The sequence below is a fragment of the Arvicanthis niloticus genome, chromosome 11 (genome assembly GCF_011762505.2).
Source record: "Arvicanthis niloticus isolate mArvNil1 chromosome 11, mArvNil1.pat.X, whole genome shotgun sequence".
Taxonomy (NCBI): Eukaryota; Metazoa; Chordata; class Mammalia; order Rodentia; family Muridae; genus Arvicanthis; species Arvicanthis niloticus.
Window position 1 is genome coordinate 52,384,887 of NC_047668.1, and position 17,367 is coordinate 52,402,253.

A 17,367-nucleotide genomic window follows, 5' to 3' on the forward strand; every position below is an offset into this window, starting at 1 on the left:
CCATGTCCCTGGAATCATAAAAGCAAAGCAGCCACTCTAAACTCTCCAGCAAGAAGAATAATTCTTTGGTATTATCTACTTGTAACTATTTGGTATTATCTTCTGTATGATCTATTTAATGACATCAGTTTTCCAGGAACATGAAAGCATGCTGGTTCTTAGGCTTGATATTCCCAGCACAATGGAGCATAGCAGCTCCTCAGAGGTTCAAAAGGTGACACATTAACTCACAGACTGGTGAAAATCTACACCGAGATCCTACATGCAAATTAAAAGAACAGAAAAGGAGGAGAGAAAGTCTATTCTACAACCTGATCCAGAGTTGTGCACTATGAAATTCAGTATGACAGTTGAGTTAATGAAACAGTTTGTCCTGAAAATTCTCCATTGGCTGTCACACGCATCATATCCAGCATGATCTAAATAATTGAACAAACATTGATTGGGTACAAACAACATACATGCTCATTAAATCTGAACAAGTAAAAATTGTTCCTTCAGCCACACTGTATCACTGGTAGCAAACCACAGAAATGCCCTTACATGTGGTAGATTAGAAGAACAGTAGGTGGCAAGAGCTAGTCTGAGAAAAAGGAGAGAACCAGATGTGGGGGTGAGAGCAGGGCACTGGAATGATCCATGTGGGACTGAACTAATGTTGCTGTTGGAAATTGGGGGCCATATGATATTTCTAGCCACATATATGGCTAAAATCAATTCCTAATAAACCCTTATGAATTGTGCCAATGCCTGTGTTGGGAGCAAGAGAGAACTATAACCCAGTTATTTTCCTCCATAGTAAGGAGCAGAACTTCTTGCTGTAGTTTATGTGACAATAAATTCTACTAGAGAAGAGGAATCAAAGGCTAGTCAAAAGTAAAGAGGAAGAGAAATGGCCACCAGGAGCTCGGGCATAGGAAAGGTTAGAACTGGAGACTTGATTATACTTAGATATAAATACCTGTGGTGCCAGACAAAAGCACGAGTAATAGTGGTTTGTGCCAGGAGCTGGTCTTGGACCCCAAAGAAGGAAAGATTCCACTCTAAGACACAAAGAAAATCATATTAAGACAATTTTTAGCAAAATCTCAAATAATAAATCGGATATTAAAACAGCTAAAATACATAGGAAGAAATATACACCAAATAAGCTTCCTGAGTCATAAAATGAAACTGTGTGAGGTAGAGGATTGGATAGATGAGTGGATAGTTCTTATTCTGAGAGATCCTTCTGTCTGTGTATCTTTTCAATGAATCAAGGACCTTCTCCAGAGCAGAGCAAGCAAACCACATGTCACTCAGGGACAGCAATATGCATCACGTTACGTTTAAGTATCCTCTAGGGCAAAAATATAACCGGAGAAGTTACACCTCATCAGGTTCATCTTAACTTCATTAATATCATGAATACAAGATTAACCTGGGGCTCATACCAATCATCTTTGCTTTTGCAATAGGCTGGAAATTCCTCTGGCTCCAGGAAAGGCACAAGTCATAAATGCAGATGGAACCAGACTAAGGGTTATATTTGGTTACTGGGATCATGGAGGTGAAGAAATTAAACACATTCAATTACATTGAAGAAATAAAATCATTTTTGGTAGTGTTGAAGGAGGATTAATATAAATATTTTTCTATTAAGAAAGGCAATCTTGCAATATCATATTAAAATACTTAATATGATTATCAATTCTGAGACCTAACTGATCATAATTTGGCATACATTGTTATGATAGAAGTTTTGCTTGTAAGAAAATAAAACCAAAATATAAATTCACCACTACCAGTATTTTTCTTCCATAAAAATATAGAACTCACAATATACTTATCTAAATAGTGATGAACTAAAAAGCAAGGAGTCTGTGATAACAACCACATAAAAACAGTAAAAAGTTCAGAAAGCAAAGGACAGGGTAAGTATAACTGAGAGAAATGGGGGTTTGCAGCCAAATATCTGTATGATAAGCATAACCAAACTTGAAGTAACCTAGTAATGGAATGAGATAGATTAGATAGATAGATATAGAAGTAGAATGGGACTCATGGAATTGTCCAGAAAAGTGAAAGTTGTATTCTGACCTGTTGATATGGTAATGACTGCTGTAGCACTGCAGAATTCTGGGATACAATGGTCAGACGGAATGACTACATATTGAATCATCTGAATCTGTTTGATGTAAGTCTAAGAACAACTATTTAGATAATTCTGAATAGCATAAACGTTATCGATCTAGTGAGTCAACACTTCCAGCACCAAGATTAGATTAAAAGAGAACAGATAGGGTCTTTTAAAGTAACTGTTGCCAAAGTCTTCACAAAGCTTGAAAGCTCCTACACTATCCCAGTCAAATAATTATGCTTACACAGCAGAACAAATGCATTTCTGCACATACTTGCTAAAAAGTAAAATGCTACTCATGTAAACAATAATTTTATGAAGATCAAATAAAAATGACTTAAGATCTCATTTCTCCTTGCCAATGCCTAAATTATATTAACTATCCTCACCCTTATTCTCTCTGACACCATCTCCTGTCACCTTCTACCACCCCTCCACCACTCTACCAGTGTTAATTGGTTGCTTCAGATATACCAGCCAGAATCCTGCTTCAGAGCTTTCTCTGTAAAAGTCCCCTGTGGTTTGCAGATCCCCCCGCTCCCGCCACCACACTCAAGAAGAACATCCTCTCTTCTTTGAGATACACTCAAATCTTACATTTTGTACAAGGTTTTACACACTCAATTATATAAAACTGCACCAACAGTTTGTTAAACATGAAACACACACGTGCACACACACATGCACGCACATGCACATACACAGTGCAGAGACAAACAGCAGAGCCAAGCTTTTCTACTTTTTATTATTATTGATCTGCCATTTGTTGCTATTGTAAAACTTAACAAATTAAGAAAACAAAAGTGATATGAATAGTTAATAAAAATGATATGTATATATAAAGGGTTCAGCTATTTCAAACTTAATTCTTTTAAAATATCAAAAAGCAGGGGAAAGATGTGGAAAGACAACCAAGGAAACAAAGGTTGATTTACCACTAAACGGTGCAGAAAGCAAACCCAGAATTCTAGACAAATGACATAAAGATAACATCAAAAGGGAATACTTGTCTAAAAGTTAGATGATAAAAGTTAGAAGCTAAAAGTTAGATGATATCAATATTAGAGTTTACAAAAAGAAGTATGCTTATATAAATAAAAACATTTATCCAGATTTATTAATGCATATTTTGTACAAAATAAAATTCATGCATTTTATGTTTACATTTTAATGAATTCTGGTAAGAAATTAAAGTCATGCAACTATGCTCACAGCGAAGATATACAATAGTGTTATCACCCAGAAAATTCCCTCATTCTTTTGCTGTCACCCTCTACCCCAGAAATGTTTTTTGGGAATCCACTGATCTGCTTTCTGTTATAATAGTTTGAGTCTTATGAAATTCTATTTAAATATGATCATATAACATTCTGAACCCTTTATTTAATTTCTTTTACCAGATATAACATTTTCATATTTTATACATTATTATTCAGGTATAGGTTACTGTTGAATAATACGAAATTTTTTCTGGGTTGCAGCTATGATAACTAAAACTGCATGGACACACATGCATGCTAGTATACAGATTCACATGTATTTGATGCCTGTGGTTAACATGTAGTTATCAGACACTGGGAACTGTCTGAAACTCTGCATTATTTTCATTCACAGCAGTAGTCTGTGAAAGCTCAGGATGTTCCATATTCTTCTTATTATTATCTGATGTTGTTTGGTCTTTTGTATTTATTTTGTTTTGTTTGCTTTAGTTTGTTTTTTGTTTGTTTTCAAGAAAGAGTATCACTGCATAGCCCTGGCTGTCCTGGAACTTACTCTGTAGACCAGGCTGGCCTTGAATTCACAGAGATTCCTCTACCACTGCCTCCTGAGTACTGGGATTGAAGGTGTGTGCAACCATTACCCAGTGGTTGTTTGAATTCTTAGTATTCTAATAAATATAGACTTATTTTTTTCACAACTGATGGTTTTGAGAGTCCCTTTATACATTTATTGACTATCTATATTTCTTCATAGATATCAATTCAAATCTTTTACCCACTGAATGGTTTTCCTATTATGTTGTTGCTACGAGGTAACTATATAGCCTTTCATAGGAAATGAACTACAAATAATTTCTCTTGGTCTATGGAAATTTTTAGAGAACTATTAGGGTGTTATTATCAACTGCTTCTTCTACAATTCACATCCTGTTTAAGATATCATGGTCAAGTGACAGTCACAAAATTACTCTATCTTCTCTCAGAAGTCCTATGGGGTTCCTATGCCTGAATGAATTCAGAATCCATTTCTGTTAGTGGTGTAAGAATGGTCAAGATCTACTTTTCCTTCAGTTAACACATCACCCATCACTGGTTGTTCATAGTCACATGACCATCAACAAATTGATAAAAAAAAATAGCACTGTATCTATCCATGCTGTGCAATAAGACAATAAGAAAATGGTAAGAAGGAACAGAAATGAACCATTCTCAGAATAGCCTTACAGGCCACAGAGAATTGAGATCTCTACTTCCTGTTTCTCTGACAACTATAGAAAAGTCATCTTCACCTTGGTAATTCTTGGGATTTAAAAGTCCAAAGTGTACACAAACATGAACTGTAAGTTTCTGGACTTTGCTTAAGGCAAAGCTATGTCCTCCTGGCCAAAATAATAGAATTTAAGTTCTATCCTTGGCCCTAGGTAGAAATCTGGCATTGTGAACTACCCAAAAGATTACACATACTGCCCTCTGTTTTTAATCCAGCTGTGCCTGGATTAAATCACCAGACTAGCAGTTCTCAGAAAAGTTGGGTCCCCTAAAGCTGTGCTAAGAAGATGGGAGGACCCTTAAATGAGTTTTTTCCCCTCCTAGCAACCTCTCCTGCTGGCAATTGCTTACAGTTGGCCTGCATCGATAACTTAGTCAGAAAAGTTTAACTTTTCCTTTCTCTCTCAGATACTGAACAAAACCCTGGATGTGTTTTCCTGGACACTCTGGATTTCCTCATTTTGTTTCTCTAAAGCTTTCAACCTGTCTTCCCCACCCCTTTCCATCAGACAGCTGCCCACGCACCATGTGCTGTTCCTTACAAACACATAGCTTTTTCCTCGCTTCCTCTTCCCCATTTCTGTTCTCTTTGCAGCTGTGGAGGTTTACAGCTTACCTGCCCTACTGTTCTTCACTTCATTAATAATAAACCTGTCCTGTCCTCAAGCTACCCTTCTATTTTAAATCCTTTTACTTAAGGAGATTAAGAACCCAGAAAATGGAACCTAAATTTCCCTGGTAACAGTATTAACACACACAACACGGATGGAAAGCAAACTCGTTATGAGAAGTAAAAGAAACCAACCCCTGAAGATTACATACTGTAGGACTGTGTGTATATCAGCATTTCGAATATTCAGAATTAATCTAAAGTGACAGAAATAAAACCAGGTGATAGAGGGAAGCAGAGGCTGCAAAGGTGTAGGAGAAAGTGTTTGCAGGATTGACAGACTTGCTCTGTATCTTGACTGGGCTGCTGGTTTTACTGTGCCTCTGTCAAAACTCATCAGATTGTAGACTTTAAATGGACACAGTTCATTGAATGTGAATTATTCCCAGTACAGCCTCTTTTGAAAAAATTAGGCATCGGGCCAAGTTTGTAAACACCAACTTTTTTTTTCCAGGATGCACACCTCAGAAGATCATTTTAATAGTACCCAAGTGGAGCAAGTGAAATGATGAGAAACTCATATGATATAAAATGATTCTCATTCAAATGTCCAAAGCAAAATATAAACGACTAGAAAAAGTAGAACTCTGAAAACTACTTAGCATAAAAGCTAGGAGATATGATTACCTGAAATTTATCACAAAATTAAATTACACAAGTTTTTCTTATACATAATAGGAGCAGGGTTGTGGTGCCTGAGAAGTATTACAAAGTGGTACAATGCTCGTAAGCATTCTACCCTTTGTTCTGTCTACAGCCAGGGGCGAGCAAGGAGGGCAGAGGAGGGAAGAAAGGGGACAGAGAACAGAGAGAAGGGGACAGGGAAGAGAAGGAAGGAAAACTGAAAGTAAAAAGAGCAGAACAGAGGGGAAGATGGAGGATGGGAGTAGAACCACAAACAAATCACAGCACAGGTTAGAATTAGAAGGTAGTATATTCCATACATGTGATTAAGGGGGAAAAGAAAAACCAATGTAAGTAACAGTCAAAGCTGGAAGAGGATGCTCAATAAAAACCCACATTGAAAACAGTTGATGTGATGAGGTAAAAAAATCAAATTGGGCATTAAAAAAAAAAAAGTTGAGAATCTCCTTCAAAGTAGGGAAGAAAGCAGAAGGGAGATGAAAAATGACAAGAGAGGGAACTGGAAAACAGATCTACTCTAAAGAAAAAGATTACACATAGTATAGATTTAAAAAAAATAGTATCAAATCTATAGTCAGAGTGTTTGTTTATTTGTTTGTTTGTTTGTTTTTACATCCAGATCAGTGCCCCACCTCCCACTCATTCCACCCCTCACACAGTCCCTCCCCTAAAAACTCCCTCCCTTTCTCCTCTGAGAGGCTGGAAGCCTTGCATTGGTTATCCCCTCACCTTGGCAATCAAGGCTCATCTTCTCCCACTGATGTCAGGTAAGGCAGCCCAGTTAGGAGAATAGGATCCATAGACAGCCCCACTCCAGTTGTTGGGGACCTGCATGAAGTCCAAGCTACACATCTATTTTTTTTTTAAGATTTATTTATTTTATGTATGTGAGTATACCGTAGCTGTTTTCAGATACACCAGAAGAGGGCATCAGATCCCATTACAGATGGTTGTGAGCCACCATGTGGTTGCTGGTAATTGAACTCAGGACCTCTGGAAGAGCAGTCAGTGCTCTTAATTGCTGAGCCATCTCTCTAGCCCCCCACATCTATTATATATGTGAGCAGGGCATAGGTCCAACCCATGTATGCCCTTTGGTTGGTGGTTTATCTCTGAGAGCCCCAAGGATCCAGCTTAGTTGACTCTCTTGTTCTTCCTATAGAGTTCCTATCTCCTTTATCCCCTTTGGGGCCATCAATTCTTCTTCCTCCATCTCTTTCATAAGAGTATCAAAGCTCCATCCAATGTTTGGCTATGATCATCTGCATCTTTTTCAGTTAGCTGCTGGGTGGAGCCTTTCAGAGGACAGTTATTCTAGGTTCCTGCCTACAAGCATAACAGAGTATCACCAATAGTATTAGGGATTAGTGCTTGCCCATGAGACGAGTCTCAAGTTGGGGCAGTTATTGGTTGGCCATTTCCTTAGCAGTCAAGGTATTTTGAAGTGTTGAGTTGAAACAAAAGAAGAAAACATTAATTAACAGGGCTTATTTATTATAAGCAAAATCAATGTAAAAGGTCATATTTAGAAACACTTTGGGAATTGTCTGGTACTCTCAGCTTAATATATACCAGTTTTTAAAACAAAATTAATGTCAAACAACTAAAATACCTAAATTTTTGAAGAAGAATTGAAGCACAATTTTGAACACACAAATAAATCATTTTCCATGTCTTAAAACAGCAGAGAAAGAGCTGAGCCATCAAGAGATTTGAACAGAGAGAATGAGCACAATTATCCTCTCAGAAACAATTATTTTAAAAAGATAGCATATGACTCAGGAGAAATCAAAATTATGTTTGATTTTGAGAGTGATAATTAAAAAACAAAAATAAAGATCTGGAGACTTCTGCTGCTTAGCCGTACCACAAATGCAGCATCAGTTCAGGTATGTGTGAAGAATTATACAACACTTGACAAGCAAACAATAAACCTACTTTCATTTAGACAGTTACTCCTTACTTTCTCCTGCTAATCTCCTAGAAGTTCATGCTGTAGAGCTACACCACCACCACCCTACCACCAACCACTATATCCCCCACATCCCACCTTCTAACCCCACCCTCTAACTCCACACCTAACCCCTACACCCATCCCCACCCACATCCCCACCTCACCACTGCCTCCTGTGCTAAGATACAATGGCCCTGTGGTCAACAGGCTTGTGAACAATGGTAACAGCATGCTTTACCAAGAAGACCACCAGATAAGCCTTGAATTTCTATGGGAGTGGAATTGCACAGAGCTGATACCAAAAAAGGATATAAAAGCAGGTTAAATATCCAGATGATTGAATAACTGATTTTGCTCATTTGAATACCTACTAATGGTTAGAATAAATGTTCTTTATATTAAGATGAGAGAGAACAATAAAATATAGCAAGCAGTCTATATTATAGACAGACTTTTCCTTAATTGCCTCTTCCCTGTAAATTGTGACTGATGTATATTCACTTCAAAATACCATAAATGCAAGACAGAAACTGTTCTAAATTCCAAAGGGAAGAAACACATTTTATTCAAACTTATCTTGAATTGACAGAACTTATGATTTAGTTTTTTCTTTGTATTTGTTTCATATTCCAATTTTCTGATGATATCCCCTTTTTATATTAGGAAATATGAATATTTCTAAACATCAGAAGAAATGAAATAATATAAAGATTTAATTCCCTGAAATAAGTTCCCCAAAATGTTAGTGGAGACTACCTTGTGACCTTGTGCTTAAGGATGCTCATGTTTACTCAGTCCAGATTTGTGTATTTGCTTCACTTCTACAATTTAAATTCCTTTTACTCACTTTTACCAAGGCTCCGAGAGCAGATACGTCTTTGTCTCATCCACAATGTTGAGCTTCCTACATGCTGTGAGCCTTCTTATAATATTTTCTTTTTGGTCACAAAATCTGATAAACATTAAGATATTTTTTTATTTACTAATGAAAATATCTGGAAATAGAGAAGCCGCTCAGAATGTTTACTAGAAAGAATGAACCCAAAGAAGGAGTTGGTAGTACTGAAGAAGTAATGGAACTTCCGATTACAGGCACCTCAACAAAGGAGTCAGTGGTATTTCCAAAACATGAAGGGTAGCAACTACATAACCAAGATGATTTGCCATTTGCTGCACTTGAAGAAACAGTTGCTGTCAGATGTACAGCAAAATTAGAGGGGACAGATGAGATGAACCAGACTCTTTTGTTTCCCTTTGCTTCTGACATACTGTCCATGTCTCCCATTGTATGACTCAGAGGACAAAAGCATCTAGGAGACATGGGGGAAGCAGTCAGATTTCTGTAACTCAGAACCAGACACAAGTATGAGGAGCAGAGCTAGGGGTCAGAGATAAAAGTGCTAGTGTAAGCCTCTGGGTGCATGCTCACCACTTCTGCATGAGCAGCCACACATCTTCCGCTCCATTCTTAGCTCACTGACACAACAGCTAAAACATCTGCAGATGCCTGTTGCCTCCTGTAACCACAGTTGGATGTATCCCTTCTCTGTTACTTGGAAATACAGGTTGTAGCACAGTAATCTAAACCCAAAACAATGACTTGGACAAGAAGTGGCTGAGAGTAGATGGATTTCAGCAATAGAGTCCCTAGAACCTGATGGTGATGAAGGAGGACTGTGAGAGAGAGAGGTCAAGGATGCCAATTGCTCCTGGGCCTGTGGAAAGGCAATGCTAGTCTTGTCACAGTCAATATTTAGAAATCATATTTTGTGGATGGTACAGAAAATTGTGTTATTGGCCGAGATCATGGGGAGATGAGTGTCAATGGAGCATAAAAGCTCCACATTTTGACCAGTGGGACAGAAGAGAATGTATGAGACTTGTATAGTAGCTTGTACCTGTAATTCCAAAATCAGAAGATTGAGGCAGGAATGGATTCTCTTAGTTCAGAGCCAATCTAGGCTACAGGGTTAGATCTAGAGTCAGGGACTGTCTCAGACAAGCAAACAATCAACAAGTCAGGGCTGAGGAGACGGTTCAGAGTGTTTAAGCACTTAAAGCACAATCAGAGGATCTGGGTTCAGATCTTCGGAACCCAAGTAAAGCTGCTTATGATAGCATCTGTCTGTAATCTCAGAACTCCCAGTAGAAGTCAGGATGCAGAGACAAGAGAATCTCTGGATGTTTATGGGACAGCCAGCCTGGCATCCACAGCACTGAGTCATCTTGTCCCAGGTGAAAGAAAAGGACCAACATCTGAGTTTGTTCTCTGATCTCCACATGTGCACTATGGTGAAATCATACCCATGTAAACACACACACACACACACACACACACAAACTGAGAAAGAGATCGAAAACAACAACTAAACGAACCAACAAATAAAATCCACCAGAAAAGAACCATTGATCAAGGCTAAAAATAAGCCTGTAAAGTTGGTGAGAAACAAGAAGAAAACATTTTACTTAGAAACCAAATTAAGACAGGGTGTGCAATGGGGAAAGATAAAAGGCTGTATCGGAAGCTGCTCAGAGGCCAGTAGGGCAAGAAGGAGGAAGTAATTATTGGAGCTATAAAACAGGGGTTCTTGTTGGCAATCTCGTCAAGTGCATTTTCATTGAAGTGGTTGAGGTGAAAGCCTAATTTGGGTGTTTCAAGGGGAAAAGAAATCTTAAGGACAGTGTAAGTCAGAATCCTTACTTTGGAGGAGATTGGTTTCAAGGGAGCAACATGAGATGGCTGTTGACACGGAAAACGCAGTCAAGATACACATGCTTGTATTTAGAGATGAGAAAAAGAATAGAATAGTTTTATGCTTGTTGAAAATAGTCCTGTTGCTCCCACCAAGTATTCATTAGGGGATCAGAATATCTGGCAGGATTTGTTGTTGTTGTTGTTGTTGTTGTTGTTGTTGTTGTTGTTGTTGTTGTTAGAAAATATAAATACACCTAAAATACAAATGTATAAATTCCCTTAAGATTTTAGGAGCCATTCCCTGAGAAGTGGATTTACAACGTTATAGGGTGGGGACATGAGTAACATCTCTAAGGTCTCAGCCTCAAGTGACTTGGCTTTAGCAGGTCCTGGTAACTGAAGAGCCATGGCTGACTCAGGATAGCCTCCTCTGCTCTGTTTCTGAATGTGAAGGAGTCTTACAGTAGGAGGCAGGTGGAAGGACGGCAGGGAAGGTAAATATGACTTCTAGACAATTCCTTCTGACATATCAAGTTTCCACATTCTGGGGTTTTTCATTTAATCGCTCTTCCGATTTCCAATTTCCATCTCAGGTTCTGTCCTCATGCAGAGAGATGAAGAAGGAATATAGCAAATTGTAAAAGTAGCATTGATTTTTCTTTATTTTCTGGAATTTATTTTTTTCATTTCTATCTTGAGGATCAGGAAAAAGAAAATCTTCTATACATCACTTCCATGTTCCACCCTTTTTCTCGACGAGGCCTCCCATTCCCATCTATCTTCTCTCTAAATAGATTCTTTCCACCTCTGTGCAGCTACATTTCCTTGGAAAACACAAACTGAATCAAGGGTGAAATTGCAAGGAAGACATGGAGCTGGGTTTGGACAATGATTAAACTCCCATGTAATAACCAGAGAACCATGTAAGCCATGGGCAGGCCACGGGTACCGGGGAAACGAGGAGTTGATTAGTATGGTCCCAGGGTTAACAACTAGGGAAAATGAGAAAAATGATTAACAACAAGAGAGCATTGAGCAGTGTCGTTCCCTGCTGGGTCCTGGCAGCTAAGAAGCTGAGTGATTTGCCCAGATTCCAGTTTCCTTTGCTTGCTACATTTAGTCTGTTGCCATTTTCTGGGACTAAGGACATCTGACTTTTAGAAACACCTTTTTTTTTTTTTTTATTTCTATATGTTTAGGTGAGTTCAAGTCTTCTTGCCCTACAATAAGGTATCTATGATGTCCTGTGTCTGACTGTCTGCCCTTCAAACTATTTCTGTGGAAGTCCCTGTTAAGGAAAGAATGTCTACCTGCAGTGTTCTCTATTTACTACTGCTTGAAAATGAAAACAAGCTCTTGAACTTGAGCTGTCTCCAAAATTCTTTATTCCTACCCCTGAGATCCCTGTGAGCACCCCAATTGGTTCATGCCTTCTCACTTTGCCTTCATTTACTATCCCCTTCTGGACCCCATTGCAGAACTAACTGGCTTTATCAGGCTATCTAGCACACTTAGAGGATAGGCACATTCCTGACCCACATTTTTGTGATTCTTTGATAACATTTTAGCAACACTATAAATTCATTAAGAAGGCATCAAGCGCTTCATTAAAAAAATTAAAAAAATATATGGTTTATCATTACCACAAATTAATGGATGAAACACATTAAATATGACTTCCCTAGGCAGGGGGAATCCCTTCATAACCTTAGCTCATCCTCATGCTGAGCATAACAGTACAATCATTATTCATAAAGAAATGATAGCTCCTTCCGTATACTAACAAAGTAGCCTGTGTCCTTCACAAAGTGTATAGATCAAGTATCTGTAGAAGGACCAACATGCTTTGCAATAACTGCCCCTCCAGAACACATTATCAGAATCTGCAGAAACATTATAGCCAAGCACAAGAAAGCTGCTTCATTCTGAGTTGCAGGACTCTGTATATAACATACTCCCTGTACTCAAACCAGCTGCCAAGCTTCCACAATTCTTTTTCTAAAGTAGTCACGTTTCTAAGTAGAAACAAGCATTTCATTTGGTAAACATCTATGCAACTTTCCAGATTCAACACACATGGCCCCCCATTTTGCAACTCCATCCTCAAGGTCAACTGCCCACAGTAAACCCAGACAGCAGACCTGTGAACAGAAAGGCTGTAGTTTAGACTAGAATCTCTTATATTTTCTTTCTAGACCTCCTACCTATACAAGTATTTGGGGATTCATTTAAAAGTAACCCAAGCAAAGCCTCAAATACATAACAACGGACCTAAGAGTGATTCATATAGGTATAGAAATAAAGCCAAAACTAGAAACAGAATGGGAAAACTAAGGGTGAATGGGGTTATAGAAGCCAAAGAAGTATCAAATGAGAAACCATTGATACTGTAGATGCTGCAAAGACCTGGCACGTGAGCAGTGCATATTATATCCACTGATCAGAAAGCCAGATGCTTTCAAATTGTTTAGATCTTTGGCTTTGGGTTACCTAAGCATCCAGCAGCAGACTGTGACTTATTGTGTCAGAGCACAGAGTACTGATCCATTCTCTAGAAGAGCCACACTCAACATTTGTACTCAAACTCATCTACTTATGAACAGTTTGTCCACGGCCCACACTCTCCCCCTAACCTCTACAGACATCTTTATTCCCAACACCTCCTTCCACATTATCTGATTCATTTAATTTCGTACTTCCTTTTAGTCTGATTCCCCCTTGCCCTCCTCCTCACTCCAGTTTCCTCCCTCCTGCGATTCAAGGCTCTTGGAATCTGGAGCTGTGCACAGATGTTTCCATCCTGTGAGTGCACGGCTGTTTCTCAGGTGGTATCTTGGAGCAGGTGTTCTGATGTATGCCTTCCTCCTTCGTTGTCTCTGCTGCTGTGCTCTCTATCCAAACACCAGATTGCATTGATGCTTTTTTTCTATCTAGAGAGCACTGGATTCATGACCACAGAGTAGGCTGTGCTTCCAGGCTGCTGGAGATGGGCAGCAACGCAGAGCTTTTCTAGGGCACACGTGTATTGGTTACTCCTGCCATTGATGGGAATGAATATCTGATAGGAATGATTTAGGGGAGCAAAGATTCATTTTGATGCATGGGTTAGCTGCTGTGAGGTGGAAGACATGGTTAGAAGGGCGTAGTCTGTGGCAGACAGTGTACTAAACATGTGCTTCTTCCATAGTACTGATGAGGAATCAGGAGCTCATGTAGGAAGGAGACTGTGCCACATTTTCAAGGGAAACATTCCAGGGAAACACCTTCAAATGTCACCCTATGTCCTAAAGGTTCCATGACCTCCCGAAATAATGCCAATACCTGGGACAAAGCATTCAAACAAAGGAGCCTGTTAGAGGTGTTTATAGTATAATAATAAGTGCTGGGCTTACAAAAAAAAAAAAAAAAAAAAAAAAAAGCCTAATTTTGTACTATGACTTTATCCCATGCCTTACTGTGTCTGTGTCTTCTCCCATTGTGCTAGTATTTTATATGACCATCTCTTTTGTCTAAGTCTTCTCACTGTCTTGTATTTACCCTCATGTAAGCCAAACATACCAGTTTTTCTTTTCTTTTTTTTTTTTTTTTTTTTTTTTTTTGTCTCCTGGCAACCTAGAGTGAAGAAACAGTCAAAGGGGCTATAGATTCAGGATCCTTTACAATAATTGACTTGAAGAACCTTAACAGATACCAGTCAGAAACACAGTTACCTGCTAGGCTTTCTAGCAGGTGGGCGAGCTGTCAAGCGAGGGGCCCCTTCAAGAACTTCGTCTTCCTCATTTCATTCCCGTTGATTTGTGAGTTTGTTTTTGTCCTGAGGATATGGAAGTAAACTTCTCTCTACAAAAAGGGTCCTGTTTTAACTTCCTTGTAAAGCTTCCATTGGGAATCCATGATTATGGCAAGGACATTCCCTTCCTGTCTTTGTTCTGTCCTTGATAAGTGAGCAGTACTTTGTCCTTCCTGTGATCAGAGAAATTACATATATATTTTTGATCCTTGTTAAAAATAACAGTCTTCTTGATGCTGCTTATGATCTCCACAGGTACATATGTTTGAATGGATTTTTTTTTCTAGGAACCTAGAGAATTAGGGAGAAATTCAAAAGTGAGAGGTGGGGGAGCCAGAGGATCCATAGGGGAGAGTGCTCAGAATGGCCTATTAACAAAGCATCTTAAAACCCCACCCGTATCCAGACAAACCAACTAGCTTCTGAAAGACAAGTGGAGCTCAGATCTGGGTATTCTTAGTGCCACTATGGAGAGCATCTTATAGCCTGTTTTTCTCACTTTACAAAACAGATTATCTGAAATTGCGATTTTATTGTGCCTGCATGTGTACAGTGTGTGCTTCTGTATGCATATACACATGTGGAGACCAGAGGTGAAAATCAAGTGTTGTGTATTACTGGCTACTTTATGAAATAGTGCCTCTCACTGAGTCTGCAACTTGCTATTTAAGCTAGACTACCTAGCCAATGAACCTCTGGGATCTTCCCATCTTGGCCCCTCAACACTGGAGTTACGAACATTTGCCTCTGGACACAGCTTTTACATGGGTGCTGGAGATCCAAACTGTGTCCTCATGTTTATGTGGCAAGTACTTTAACCAGTGAGGCATCTTCTGCATCCAATTTAATGCATCATAATTTTTATTTTAGATGCCTCTGAGGGACATTTTCTTTATGAGAAAAGACAGCAATACATTTACTTATAAAGAGTAAAACACAGAACAGAAAAATGACCTTTAAAATTGGGCACATCAAAATAGGGCCACTCTATTACCTGATTCAGTCATTCATTCATTCAAAAATGTTTATTGAGAATGTTCGCTGTTCCAGGCATAAAACCAAAAATGAAAGACACAACTCTGGTAAGTTTTCTGTCAATCTGGATAATTTATTAACGTCTCTCTACCTCAATTTCTCATCTATAAAATATGAATGCTATTACTTACCTTGCAGAGTGTCATGAAAATTGAAAAAATAAAAAGAAACAATTTATGGCATACATGTATTAGCTTTTGCATTGAGGGATATAATTAACCCTTTTCCCGTCTTATTGGTTTTTAACTGAGATTCTCCTAGTTACAATGACTCAAGATAATGTTAGTCTTATCAAGTTGCTCCTAGAAAGCACGCTTCTTACCCTGAAGGGTTAAACTTCTTCAAGTTCGTGTAGGTAGAGTTTACAGAAATCAACAGAAAGTATACTACTGTATTTTCCCTACAGAAAATCTATAGAAACCATGGCAAGAAAACCACACCCAGCTCTTGCCTCTTAGCTGTGCCAATGCAGAACCTAGGTTTTATTCTGATCATTTTATTTTCCTTCATTTTGGATTGCTATTTCCTCTATCTGTGGTGTAGTAAAAGTAAGAATTTCCTGGCCTAATCTTTAGTGACTACTAAATGCAATTATTAAATGCAATAAATGATTACATATTTTAATGCTTTAATTATTTGATTTTTGTCAGCTGCATTTTTATGTGACATAGGAGAATAACTGAGAATGACTTTCCTGGTAATACATCTTGCAAATTATCTCATTTTATTTCCCTTCACAAATCTGCAAACCCAGATATCTCTTTTGATCAATGTTAATGATGATACTAGTAGCTGCATTGGGGAAGGTAGAATTATTAAAGTTTAGATTTACAAATTAAATGTATTTGAAAAAATAAAAGTACCCATTATGTTTTTTCTTTGATGTTCTTAAGTTTGGGACAGGGATAATAGTAATGTTTTTAAAACATAGTCTAAACTTGTTTTTGGAAATATAACTATGTATAATGTGAAATGATGTCATATTCACAGGACATCATCAGAGTGCAGGGTGACATTCTAGGTTTTGCTCCAGTACCTAAATCATTCCCCATACCTGCATTTCCTACCCCATAAATGCTAACCAAAGAGTTAACCTTCTCTTGAGTGATTTATCCCAGGTGACCTACCTCATCCCAGTCTGCTTATAGTCAGAATATGTTTTGAGGAATACATCCCTTGATAGTTTTGTCATGTTGTATATAACATAATATTTAGTAGCTGATGACTACTAGGCACATGATGAGCAAAACAACATGAGATAAAAGATTAAATCAAGCACAACAGAAAATGATGCAGCAAAGAGACTCAACAGACAGGACATCTGTGATGCTGCTAGAAGCCATGACATATTGTTGTACAGCAAACTCCTTCAAAAATAATTAGAATAGACTCTAAAGTAATAACAGTCTAGTAAATATATCAGCCAGTAATGTAGTTGCTTATTGACATTATCAAGTGTTACTTACTGTCCATCATTGTGTGAACCAGGCTTTTATGAGAACATAAGCAGAGTAGGTCTGTTTATACCCGTATCATCAGCAGTATCTGAGAATTTCATCATGACGCACTGATTGGCTGCAACATCACTAGGCAGAAAGAATTCCCCAGAGTCATTACAGTCGCTTGGGAGCACCATCTAATAGAGTCTTTCAGTAAATGGAATGCTACACAGTGTACCCCGTACCAATCAACTAATAACTAAACTCCTGCATCAAAGCAACCCCTTTCCTTAGCCCTTTAACTCTACAGGACTAATGCCACTTTTTACATCACAGACAACACAATCAGTCCTTCCTCATCAATCTAGGTCCTGTGTGGAGTCTGGATTTTCAGAGACTGTCATGTACCCATTTTACTCAGAGCCACACAGGTTCCTCTTCTGAGCTCCTCTAATTTCCAAGACATGATGCTGTTAGTATTCTTACCAAAACACATTCTAATTGTTTGTTTACTACTCTCCCCAATGGAAT

At 38.4% G+C, this 17,367-nt stretch overlaps 1 long non-coding RNA gene across 1 annotated transcript; it reads right to left on the bottom strand.

Moving 5' to 3' along the window:
- Window positions 1–8,410: 8,410 nt before the first annotated feature.
- LOC143443884 (uncharacterized) lies at window positions 8,411–16,942 on the bottom strand. Its single transcript, XR_013113214.1, has 2 exons — window positions 16,864–16,942; window positions 8,411–14,653 (listed from the first exon to the last, which is right to left on the bottom strand). It is a non-coding gene; the product is annotated as an uncharacterized LOC143443884 (long non-coding RNA).
- Between the last annotated feature and the right edge of the window lie 425 nt (window positions 16,943–17,367).